Below are 13,678 nucleotides of genomic sequence, written 5' to 3'. Positions count from 1 at the left end.
ATGCGAGCGCAGCGCTGCGTCCGGGTCTGAATCGAGACCTCTGTGACTGCAGCATTGATCATTTGTGGTAAAATGCCTCTAGTTGAACCAAAAATAGTTGCGTGCAATGTCTGTACATTACATGTGCTCTATAAATTGAAAACCAGGATATTTTTTTGGCATGAAAGTTGCTTAGTCCATAAAATCAATCCCATGCTTCTATTTAAATGTTAAATGTAGATTTAACATGGGAAACAGTAAATCAGTACACACTAAACGATATGTTGTCCAATCGGGCAGATCCGACAACACATCGGGCACATCAGCCAATGTGTACCCGCTATGTCGCTGAAAGTCCGACTGGCGATATCGTGGGGGCCATGCTGCCGTTCTGGTGCTGCCGGCATCGGCAAGTGTGTATGCCGATGCCGGCACCCCCGCCGTGTCCCGCCGCTTGCGATATTGCGTTGGGTACACATAGTTTATCGTGTACCCAGATTTGAGAAGGTAAGAATTCTGAGTAAACCATTTTCCAGGCATAAAATGGTACTGCGCTATGATAGTAGGTTTGTCATCCAGATTTCTATCTAGTGTAGGTACATGCCAACAATCTGCCTCCTCCTTACAGGGGGAAGAGGACGCCGAAGGGGGAGGGAGGGGTTGCCTATTGCTCCACAGTGTATTGATACCCCCACCTTGTCTGCATAAGTCAAGCTCTCCTCTGGGATACATTAGCTGTAATTGGTAGGTTTCATATGGCTGTTTTGCAACATGTTTTGCTGTCTCATACCAGTGAACTTAAAAAAGGGGAAAAAACAAACTCTGCACTCTTTCCTTTTGTGAGCACAAGCACAGGCACACATATGCACAGCAACACACACACACGGACACCACTAGCACACACAGCACTCTGCCAGCTGTTCTGTCTAATAGTCAAGACTTCAGAGAAAACTCCCTCTGTTACTGAAAAGACTGCATCATTTAAGCAGCTATGGCAAGTACAATGTTCTTTTGTTTCTTTTGGGATTTACTAAGGGTTTTAAAAGAGGTCATTCTTAAGTATGAAAGGAAGATATGCTAGACACTGGATTTAGCTGCATTATATTTCTAGCTAACGAAGAGAATGGCAAAGCTATATATCAGGAATTGAATGATAATATACTGTAGCTTTACATGCAATTTGTTTAGTCTTATCGAAATCATAAATGTCAGTTTTATTCAGTCAACTATTTTTAACTTTTGCTTATAAAGCAATAAGAACATTTTGCTTCTACATGTCCAAGCTGATTATATATATATATATATATATATATATATATATATATAATTTCTCATCTCATAGCACATGTAGTAGCAAAGTGAAGTGTGCTCTTATAAATATTTAGAGAAAAATATTTTGCAATTCGAAATCAGACACATTACGATATAGAGCAGTTAGAAACTAGTCGGCGCTAGTTAGGTCAGAGGGAACTGAAGAGTGAGAATATTGAGGATGATTAAGCAGCTGTTCCTGAGGAACTCTGTAGTTCCTCAATAGAAATAAGCAACAAAAAAATATATGAACCAGGAACTGCGCTATATCAATCACAACAATAATGTAGAAATTATGTAAATATAGAAATATTTATTTAACCTGTATCTGTATAAAAAAATGCCAAAGGTTGCACGGACCTCTCCGGGGAAGCCTGTGGTAATCAATTCCGGAGACATTGTTTCACATTTAAAGTGTCTTTGTATCAATGGAATTTTCTCTTTCCCTGCAATATTTGGAATATTGATACTAATTAATATATGGAGGACTCTTTATCTATTTTTATTTATTTTTGGATCGCTCTACATGTCATTGGGAATAATCTTACAGTTTTTATATAAGAATTATTGTCTGTATAGGCTGAATTACACCTATCCTGTTTTTTTATATTAATACTTTATTTATTTATTTTATGTCATAAAATAATTTTTTTATACAGATACAGGTTGAATAAATATTTCTAGAGTTACATAATTTCTACATTATTGTTGTGATTGATATAGCGCAGTTCCTGGTTCATATATTTTTTACATTACGATATAGTAAAACGGTATAAGATCTTAAAAATGGGTGCAAATGTTTGGATATATTATAAACCAAACTACTATTTTCCTCTGGTCTTTTTATACAATATGTTGAGATTGTTGGTGTATGCAATGGATAGGGCATAGCAATATCTTAAGTAGGGCTTTCTTGTAGTATCATTTTAACTCTGTACATTTTTTAGAATATGCAAGGAGCATCCGAGGCAAAAACAATATAAAATGAAACATTTCCATGATTTGGTATTTGAAGCCACCTTAAAATTATACCCTGAGTTGCATCCAGTTATTTCTCCCATTTATGTAGCCATAGTTGCCAAACATATGTAGTTATATTTTAGGCAAATTATTGACTTTAGAAGTATGTGTGTATTTTTCTTTTACTTTGCTTATTTTCTTACAATTTTTTTTTTTTTTAGCGTATTCCCTTACAAATCAGTGTACATTTTAAGAGATGATTGATTAATTAATTTAATTACACAACTAATCCAGTAACATTAATATTTATCCTAACTGACAACCTTGCACTAAGAATTATGAATTGCACTGCCTTTTTTCTATGTGATCTAACCTGATTATAATACATCATGTTATGTGTTGATGATAAATCAAACACTTCTGCATAGCTGTACAGTATTTTAAAATAAGCTCCAGCTTGTCCTAAAAATAATGGGAACACTATTTATATGCTACATGGGTGGTCTCAGTCAGGCTTTCTGAATTTGGATCCTCAAGTAGACTCATGGTATAATGATCATGGGGATTATTTCCTTAATAGTTCATTGTGTCTATTATTATGACAGTTGGTCCCATAGGCGTGTGCGGGGAGTGTGCCCACACATCCCTTTGGCAGACACCTCCTAGGCAGCCCCGACACAAACTTGTGCTGAGGTAATTAAAATGTGAAGATATCTGAGTCTGTAACAAAGTGCTGGGATCAGCAGATACCGATACCAGTCGTGAACCTGGAGGCATGGCTGTACTGCACTGACGTCGCTGGTGCTCCATTCCAGCACCGCCACATCATTAGCCATAATTTATAATTAAAAAGACGATGAGCGCATTTTTGTGGCTCATAATCTTTTCACTTATCAGCAGGATTACCTGTTGGAATGTGTGCTTACCTACGGGGAACTGGCTGCGCGTGAGATCTAGTGATGTTTGTGTGAGCTCATGCATACGTAGTAGTGCTGGCCAGAAAGTAAGACACAGCTGGATTTTGAAGTGATTGCCAGCGGGTGGAGTGTTCTCTCCTCCGCTATCTGGGGGCCTAGATGTTAACATATTTCAGCATTATTTCTTCCTGCTTCACCACAAAAAGCTATAGTGGCACGATAAATGCCGCTATAGTACATCTCCCCTTATGTCCGGGGTTGTGGGTTGAAATTAGCAGTCTGCACATCCCGTACCGAAACCCTGCACATACCTACTTTTTGTCCAACAGATTTAATTCTAGAAACCATGAGACTTTGGAAGTACTTTGATTTGTTCTGTTTCATTTAACAATATTACTACATTTTACTATATTGATTTACTTGTTACAGTACACTTATATTGGATGGGTACGGGATGCCGACGCTCAAAATCCCGGCAGTCAGAATCCTGACACCAGCCTCCCGACAGGGTTAGAATTCTGACACTTGTCGGTCAGTATACTAGTATACTAACCCTCCCCCTCTCCCTACCCCAACCCCGCTACTTACTTTCGGGATCCCGGCGGTCGGGATGCCGTTGCTGGCATTCTTAGTGCCGGAATCCTCGCGGTCGGGATATTGATCGCATCCCAGTTATATATGTGAATATAAAATGAGGTATAAAATAGTTTTTCTTTCCTTGTATATTAACATTCAGGGGCCTATTTATCAGGTTTTTTTTCATAAAATTATGCAGAAACTGCAGTTTCTGTATAATTTAATGATGTGTTGCTGTGTACTAACAGCCTAATGCAGGAGATGTCTATGAAATCTCCTGCAAAATGCTCATTAACACTGCAGATCACAGCCCCATTATTGACTAAATGGGGACCCTTATTTACCAAACTCCAAAAAACAAAGTTTTTCTGAGTTTGGCCCCACTGGTTTACGCCATCATCAGATGGCGTAAACTGCTTTATGATTATGGAGGCTAATGGAGCATACACACGGTCAGATTTGTCAGACTTGTCAGATTTGTCAGATGAACGACTGAACGACTGAACGATTTGAACGATTTTACCAAAGTTTTGAACGATTTGAACGATTGAACGATTTTTGACTGCATTAAAATGAATGGAATCGTCCAAGTCTGACTGCAAAGCCATCAGATGTTAGATATCGTTATCTGACAAACGGGAACGCGCATCGTTGATCGTCCATCGTTCAGGCATGTCAGATATGAACGATTTTCCTTCAGATATGAACGACTGAACGATTTTTAAATCGTTATCGTTCATATCTGAAGGAAAAATCTGATCGTGTGTATGCACCATTACTCGCAGGAGAGAGGTCTTATGATCCCTCACTTAAAGCTTCCGGTTGGCTCCACTGTGTCCTTGCGCAGTGTCAGATTCCCCCGAAGGAGTCTTTCACAAATGTAACCACTATCCCTGCTAGTTAAAGTTAGTACATAGTGGGGATATTTTTATCACATAATGATAGAACAATAAGGAGTTGCCATATATAAAAGAAAAGCAGTGTATTCAGACCTTTTTGTCAGATGTTACTATGGTATACTGAAGTAAAATGACAAGCATTTCATAAGTCTAAAAGGCTTTTATTAACAATTACATTAAGTTTATGCAAAGAGTCAATATTTGCAGTGTTGACCCTTCTTTTTCAAGACCTCTGCAATTCGCCCTGGCATGCTGTCAATCAACTTCTGGGCCACATACTGACTGATGGCTGCCCATTCTTGCCTAATCAATGCTTGGAAGTTCTCAATGGGATTAAGGTCTGGGGAGTTTTCTTGCCATGGACCCAAAATGTTGATGTTTTGTTCCCCAAGCCACTCACTTATCACTTTTACCTTATTGCAAGGTGCTCCATCATGCTGGAAAAGGCATTGTTCCTCAAACTGTTCTTGGATGGTTGGGAGAAGTTGCTCTTGGAGGATGTTTTGGTACCATTCTTTATTCATGGCTGTGTTCTTAGGCAAAATTGTGAGTGAGCCCACTCCCTTGGCTGAGAAGCAACCCCACACATGAATGGTCTGAGGATGCTTTACTGTTGGCATGACACAGGATGAAGACTTTTGGAGGATGGCCTGGTGTCATGAAGGGCAGCAAAGAAGCCACTTCTCTGCAGGAAAAACATCAGGGACAGACTGATATTGTGCAAAAGGGACAGGGATTGGACTGCTGAGGGCTGGGGTAAAGTTATTTTCTCTAATGTATCCCCTTTCAGATTGTTTGGGGCATCTGGAAAAACGCTTGTCAGGAGAAGGAAAGGTGGACACTACCATCAGTCCTGTGTAAAATTTATATAAGCCTTTGACACTTATGAAATGCTTGCAATTTTACTTCAGTATATCATAGTAACATCTGACAAAAAGGTCTAAAAACACTGAAGCAGCAAACTTTGTGAAAACCAATACTTGTGTCATTCTCAAAACTTTTGGCCATGGCTGTACAGTACAATGGTTCTGGAAAAAACATTTCTTAATCCATCATACCCATTGTAGATTGTTTCTAATTAAAAAAAGGCAAGTAAATATATAATTGCAAATCACTGTACATTTAAACAGTGTGTTTCCTTATGGTGAATGTATATGAATGAAACAAGGTGTTTCAGTAAAAGGATTAAATTTCAGTCGTATTGTGTAAATGCAGTTAAGTGTGCATGTATAGGAATCTGTCTGCTGATTGCCCTATGATTCTTTTATTTTTTTCATTTACATATCTTGAACCATCTGGAACTTCTATTAAAACAATCTGAAGAGTCACCAAACAGTAAAGTGCTATAATCTGAATTCAAAAGTTCCAATATTTGGATAGCCTGTGACACTATCCCAGTTTTTATCCTATGTCTTGGTCTGTACATTGTTCAGTACCTTTAATTTTGTTACTCTTTAATTATTGAACACTGATATAAAAGACTAAAAGTTAATAGGAGGTAATTTCAGATGTACCACTTCCAGGATCACTCTGAATTAGATCATTACTGGAGATTGGAGAAAATAATCAGACAATTCTGAAATTCTTTCTCTTTTCTGAGATTTGCTTTCTGAAAAAGAATTAGTAATTGATTCCTTTTTCATAAAAATCCAGCAAATAAATAACAGTCACTGGTTTATTAGGTCAAACACAGTACAGAAGCCAATCATCCACCATTAATAAACATCACCTGTGCATAATCTTGTACACTGAACATACAGTCCCTCAAACACTCATTCTAGATGGTACTAGGAAAAAGAACTATGCCTGAAGATTATTAGTAGCCTAGGCTACTGTATTGTACAATGTACCCACTGCATTTACTACACAATTGTGTAAACAGTACTGCTTGCCTGATTTATCTTTTTCCTTTCATTTTCTAAGGCTGGGTACACATTAGAAGGTATATCGTCCGATATATTGTTTTGAGACAAATCATAATGATATATCGGGCACATCGTCTAATGTGTACCCGCGATTGTGTTCTCCCGCGGGCCACATGCGATATCATTTGATTGGCCATGCTGCACGGCCAATCACACAATATTGTAAGCGGGGCTGTGCGGTGTAATGAAGGACGGAACAAGGTATTGTTCTAATACAAACAAAAAATTACAAACCCTATGGCACTGCACTCCAGTGCTGCAGAGGTTAATAATAAGTCACCACCTTATATCTAATAGCACATAACAAAACACATCAACCTCACTTGCGCTCTGGATTGTTCCAACAAGTCAACAATAAGCCCAGCGAAGGAATTGTCACACATCCTTTGGTTATGGTAATTCTCCGGTATATAAAATAAATAACAAACACAATAGAGTGTAATAACGTCACTGTATGAGGTAGCCACCCGGGATGTGAATATGAGGAGAATATGGTGGTCTATGAAGATCTTCTCCTGGCTTTATATGGCCCCAACTCAGAATCACCCAGATGTGAATGAGAATAAATCTTGTGCAGATTTTTTTTACATGTGTGCAGGGCCGCAACTAGGGGGGGGCTGGAGGTGCACGTGCACCGGGTGAGCCGCTGTACCTGGTGCCAGTGACCTCCAGCCCGGCGCTGCAGAGAGGCTCCAAACCGGACGTCCGCTGCTAATATTTATTACCAGCGGGCGCCCGGCTGCTTCTCTGCAGCGACGCGGTGTAGCCGGAGCCGGAGGCTGGAGTTCTCTCCCGAACTCCAGCTTCCGGCTCTCCCCACGGGCACTATGGGGGAGACGTCATGACATCTCCCCCATAGTTCCAAGGAGCAGCCGGCGGACCGGACGCGATGCTGGATGCAGGAGCAGGGTTCAAGGTAAGTATTTTTTTTTTAATAAGCTGCACTACAAGGGCATTATTATGGGGGCAGGGGCATTACCACAGGGGCATTACTATGGGGGCATAGGCAATAAGGGGCATTACTAATGGGGCATGAGCACTACAGGGGCATTACTATTGGGGCATGGGCACTACAGGGGCATTACCACAGGGGCATTACTGTGGGGGCATGAGCACTACAGGGGCATTACTGTAAGGGCACTACAGGGATATTACTATGGGGCATGGGCAATACAGGGGCATTACTATGAGAGCATGGGCACTACAGGGGCATTACTATGAAAGCATGGGCACTACAGGGGCATTAATATGGGAGCATGGGCACTACAGGGGCATTACTGTATGGTGGGCACTACAGGGGCATTACTATGGGGGTATTAACATATGGGCATTACTATGGGGGCATTACAATATGGGCACTACTGCAGGGGGAATTACATGGGGGGGCCAAATTACTGTCTTGCCCCTGGTGACAAAAATCCTAGTTTCGGCCCTGATGTGTGCTTACTTGTATTGGCGATATATGGGCACATAAAGGTATCTTTATCTTCAGAAACCTAGACCAGTGGTTCTTAACGAAATGTGGGGACTTTCAAGTCGTAATAGGACAAGGTAAAAGAAAAGACTGTCATCCAGTACCAGTAATCCAGCTATTTATTATATATAAAAATGTATAATAACCTACATAAAATATGTAAAAGTAATCCCATACCATCAGGTGGTAATATTATGTAGATTTCTATTGCCCTCAGATCTGCATATTATTACCACCTGATATTTTATATAAGCTTTTATAAATTTTTATTTAGAATAAATAGCTGTTTTTCATGGTACTGGATGACGGTCTTTTCTTTTACCTTGTCCTATCACAACTTGAAAGTCCCCACATTCCGTTAACGACCACAGATCGAGGTTTCTGAAGATGAAGATACCTTTATGTGACCACACATTGCCTTTACAAGTAAGCACACATGTAAGAAACTCCACACAAGATTTATCTTCATTCACAACTGGGTGATTCTGAGTTGGGACCATATAAAGCCGGGGGGAGATCTTCATAGATAACTATATTCTCCTCATATTCATATCCCCGGGTGGCTACATCATATACTGATGTTATTACACTATATTGTGTTACCCATTTATTTTAATTACCGGAGAATTACCATAACCGGAGGACGTCGGACAATTCCTTTGATGGACTTATTGTTGACTTGTTGGAACAATTCAGAGCGCAAGTGAGATTGATGTGTTTTGTTATGAGATATTGTTCTGTCATTTATTACATCGGGTAATGTGTACCAGCAATTTTACATGGTCCAGCGGGATGGTAAATCACGTACACCATTGGCAAGATTGTCAGTTGTCTAATGTGTACCCAGCCTAACACATTGTACAGTACATCCTCACAGCAACACACTGACAGCCAGCAAACCCAATTGCTTCCTGTACTTGCCATGGTACAACGAACTATCTAGGCACAGATATACATAGGTAATTCAGCGTGATCTCAGCTTGTGTATTTGTTTAAACACCTTGACTGGCACAAACACAATTGTGCGGCACTTGTTGTTGCTGACTCCAATAACTCTACTGGTGTACAAACAGTTCATGTATTTGATTATGATGTGAAACAGTCAGCCCTTTCTACGTAATGGGCTAGTTTACAGTTTGATCAAAATGTTGAAGGCCACATACCATAGCATAGATGAACTCTTCATACCGGTTCCTAGACTAATGTTTTGAGAAATGACAAGAGAACGTTTGAGCTATTGCACATTTATTTAAAGCATGACCTTATTGTAAATAAAAATTGTTATTTTGTTTATTTTTTTGCCCATTGGCTAATGGCAAACACACATGTTGATCACTGTGAGAAGTGCTATGTTCTGCAAAATTGTTATCATTATTTATTTTTTATTCATTTTTATAGTTAATCATAATTATTAATTGGGCAAAATAAAATAATATAATTATACACTGTTTAGCACCTTTTCCTGATATATCGTCTTGTTTGTTATATTGATAATAACATATAGAAACAAGATTTTGCCAAACATACACACCCAAAACATTGCTGTTGTTGAAAAAGTTAATAACACTTCAAGGGATGCAATTGCTGTGTTGGCATGTTGAGCAATCGTAGCAGGGACTCCATGCTGAAATGAGTCACATAAGTTCTGTGGAATGTGTTAAAGTAGGCATTGGAGGTAGATAGAAGATTCACCAGTAGCCCCCTCCCCCCCTTCCTTATTGTAGGCACCCATCTAAACTGAGGAGGTTAATGACAATTAAAATAGTCATGCTGAAATGAGTCACATAAGTTCTGTGGTATGTGTTAAAGTAGGCATTGGACGTAGATAGAAGATTCACCAGTAACCTCCCGCCTTCCTTATTGTAGCAGGAGTAACACCTACAATTCATACTAATAGAAAGTCCTGATTAAGTCTTCCAGTTGACATTGACGCAACTCAGATGCACCAACAACAGCAGCATTTGGTCAAAAAGTAAGACATTTATTTATTGGTGGAATCACTAATGTAGACACCAGACTTTTCAATACTAAAGAGAAGCATTGATAGCCAAAAATGTTCAATAACATAATTATGAAGAGATGAGGATTCTGTAGATCAGGGTCATAGAAATATCTTTCTACCATATTAAGAAAATGACTTTGAATGAAGGGTCACACAATGGGTTTCTCACAGTTAGCCTTCCAGCAATTAGGTATGGGTGCTGAGTAAATCTTACTCTAAAAAATAATAAAACTAATAAAAAATATATTGAAATAAATGTATTTCAATGATTTAACATTTTACTCACTCAAGTGTCTTTACTACAGTTAAAGTGAATGAGGCACTGTGTCAAATCCCACTCTTCTGTTCATTTATTTTATGTGTTACTGTCTGGAATGTTTGTATCTGAATGTATGGCACAATATTCATTGTTCATTTGGCATGCATAAGCTATGAAAGAATTCTGCACAAAAACTAAATTCATCATTGGGTTATGATAGTATACAAACAAATATAATTTATTTCCCCTAAGGCAGTGATGTGCGGTGAGGTGATCAGAGCCTTTCCTGTCATACTTAGATATACTCCACAGTTTTTACTATAAAAATTATAAGAAAATGTAAAGGAAATATTCTAAATATCTTCTTTGTCTTATTCTAAACATTTTTATTTTCAAAACTCTGGAGTAAACAGTGTATTGCAGGTGAGGCACTGCCTCCCCTGTCTCCCTATCCCGCACACATCCCTGATCAAAACTCACCAAATTTCAAGCACTATATACTGCTGCACCTTTCCATAATGCCTTTGTATACACCTTTGTATAATGTCCACATGAACTAGGGGTGAGCGGGTTCGGATTTCTGAAATCCGAACCCCCCCGAGCCCCCCCGATCCGAGTCCGATCCGAGTCAGGCTCGACTTTTCCCGCCTGACTCGGATTCTGAAATCGAGGCAAAACGTCATCTTCCCGCCTTCCGAGTCTCGCGGGTTTTGGATCCTATATAAGGTACCCACGTCGGCGCCATTTTCTCACTCGGCTGTGGACAGTGAAGAGGGAGGGTGGGAGTTAGGGCTGTGTAGTGTAGTGTAGTGTAGTGCTGCTGTTGTCCACTACTTCAAAGTCCATAGGGGCTGGCTGTGTTGTGCTGTGCTGCTGTTGTTAATAGGGGCTGTGTCCACTACTTCAAAGTCCATAGGGGCTGGCTGGACTGTTGTGCAGTCAGTTCTCCATAGGGGCTGTGTCCACTCCAAAGTCCTGTGCAGTGTCCCAGTCCTAAAGAGGTGCTGTAGTGTTGTCCAGGGGGTGCTCTGTCCATCAGGGGTGCTCCCCCCAAGTGCTAAAAAAATAATATATTTTCTGTGTTTGTGAATTGTGTGCGCAGTAGCCGCACGTGCATCAACAAAGTAGTGCCAAGCGTGCGCCTGTGTCATAAGTAAAGGGCCGGCTGGCTTGACCGTTAAAGGGTGCTGTAACCCCCGAAAGTACACTCCAGTCCAAACCAAAAAAAAATTATTTTCTGTGTTTGTGAATTGTGTGCGCAGTAGCCGCACGTGCATCAACAAAGTAGTGCCAAGCGTGCGCCTGTGTCATAAGTAAAGGGCCGGCTGGCTTGACCGTTAAGGGTGCTGTAACCCCCGAAAGTACACTCCAGTCCAAACCAAAAAAAAATTATTTTCTGTGTTTGTGAATTGTGTGCGCAGTAGCCGCACGTGCATCAACAAAGTAGTGCCAAGCGTGCGCCTGTGTCATAAGTAAAGGGCCGGCTGGCTTGACCGTTAAGGGTGCTGTAACCCCCGAAAGTACACTCCAGTCCAAACCAAAAAAAAAATTATTTTCTGTGTTTGTGAATTGTGTGCGCAGTAGCCGCACGTGCATCAACAAAGTAGTGCCAAGCGTGCGCCTGTGTCATAAGTAAAGGGCCGGCTGGCTTGACCATTAAGGGTGCTGTAACCCCCGAAAGTACACTCCAGTCCAAACCAAAAAAAAAATTATTTTCTGTGTTTGTGAATTGTGTGCGCAGTAGCCGCACGTGCATCAACAAAGTAGTGCCAAGCGTGCGCCTGTGTCATAAGTAAAGGGCCGGCTGGCTTGACCGTTAAGGGTGCTGTAACCCCCGAAAGTACACTCCAGTCCAAACCAAAAAAAAAATTATTTTCTGTGTTTGTGAATTGTGTGCGCAGTAGCCGCACGTGCATCAACAAAGTAGTGCCAAGCGTGCGCCTGTGTCATAAGTAAAGGGCCGGCTGGCTTGACCGTTAAAGGGTGCTGTAACCCCCAAAGTACACTCCAGTCCAAACCAAAAAAAAAATTATTTTCTGTGTTTGTGAATTGTGTGCGCAGTAGCCGCATGTGCATCAACAAAGTAGTGCCAAGCGTGCGCCTGTGTCATAAGTAAAGGCCCAGCTGGCTTGACCATTAAAGGGTGCTGTAACCCCCAAAGTACACTCCAGTCCAAACCAAAAAAAAATTTATTTTCTGTGTTTGTGAATTGTGTGCGCAGTAGCCGCACGTGCATCAACAAAGTAGTGCCAAGCGTGCGCCTGTGTCATAAGTAAAGGGCCGGCTGGCTTGACCGTTAAAGGGTGCTGTAACCCCCGAAAGTACACTCCAGTCCAAACCAAAAAAAAAATTATTTTCTGTGTTTGTGAATTGTGTGCGCAGTAGCCGCACGTGCATCAACAAAGTAGTGCCAAGCGTGCGCCTGTGTCATAAGTAAAGGGCCGGCTGGCTTGACCGTTAAAGGGTTCTGTAACCCCCAAAGTACACTCCAAACCAAAAAAAAATATATTTTCTGTGTTTGTGACTTGTGTGCACTGTGGCTGCACGTGCATCAACAAAGGAGCAGCGCCAAGCGTGCGCCTGTGTCCCATAAGTAAAGAGCCGGCTGGCTCATTTCTTAAAGGGTGGTGTAACCCACAAAGTGCACTACTCTCCAGCAAAAATAAAAAAATATTTTCTGTGTTTGTGTGCGCTTTAGCCGCACGTATATATATCAATATAACATAAATGGAGGACCAAACTTTCTCTGATAAAAATAAAATAGGGAAAGATCAAGAACCACTTCCTCCTAGTGCTGTTGCTGCTGCTGGGAGTTGTTCATCATCCCAGAGAGGAAGTAGGAACATCACTACTTTTACTAAACAATTGACCCTCCAACAGTCCCTAGCGATGAGGATGAAGTACGACAGCAGTCATCCTGAAGCAAAACGTATAACTGAGGCCTTGACTGCTATGTTGGTGTTAGACGTGCGTCCGGTATCCGACATTAGTGCAGTGGGATTTAGACAATTGATGGAGGTAGTGTGTCCTCGGTTCCAAATCCCGTCTAGATTCCACCTGCATCCTCAAAGCAGCAGCGACAAGCGTGCGTCTGTCTGTTAAAGGGTGGTGACACCCTCAAAGTGTGCTACACAAACAATTAAAATATTGTTCTTTTTTTTTCTGTCTTTGTGAATTGTGTGGGCTGTAGCCGCACCTGCATCCTTAAAGCAGCAGCGACAAGCGTGCGTCTGTCTGTTAAAGGGTGGTGACACCCTCAAAGTGTGCTACACAAACAATTAAAATATTGTTCTTTTTTCTGTCTTTGTGAATTGTGTGGGCTGTAGCCGCACCTGCATCCTTAAAGCAGCAGCGACAAGCGTGCGTCTGTCTGTTA

The 13,678-nt window shown here is 40.9% G+C and overlaps 1 protein-coding gene across 2 annotated transcripts in view; it reads left to right on the top strand.

Annotated features, from left to right (window-relative positions):
* The first annotated feature begins 825 nt into the window (after positions 1-825).
* Positions 826-13,678, top strand: part of TBXA2R (thromboxane A2 receptor) — a 145,324-nt gene continuing 132,471 nt past the window's right edge. For both annotated transcript variants that reach the window (XR_015871841.1, XM_088452985.1), the window contains exon 1: positions 826-973. The gene's annotated coding sequence lies outside the window, so the exon portion shown is untranslated. The remainder of the gene's footprint in view (positions 974-13,678) is intronic.

The sequence above is a fragment of the Taudactylus pleione genome, unplaced genomic scaffold (assembly GCF_031769625.1).
Source record: "Taudactylus pleione unplaced genomic scaffold, aTauple2 ptg000560l, whole genome shotgun sequence".
Lineage (NCBI taxonomy): Eukaryota > Metazoa > Chordata > Amphibia > Anura > Myobatrachidae > Taudactylus > Taudactylus pleione.
The sequence above is the reverse complement of the archived record's forward strand: the minus strand, read 5'-3'. Positions and strand labels throughout refer to the sequence as shown.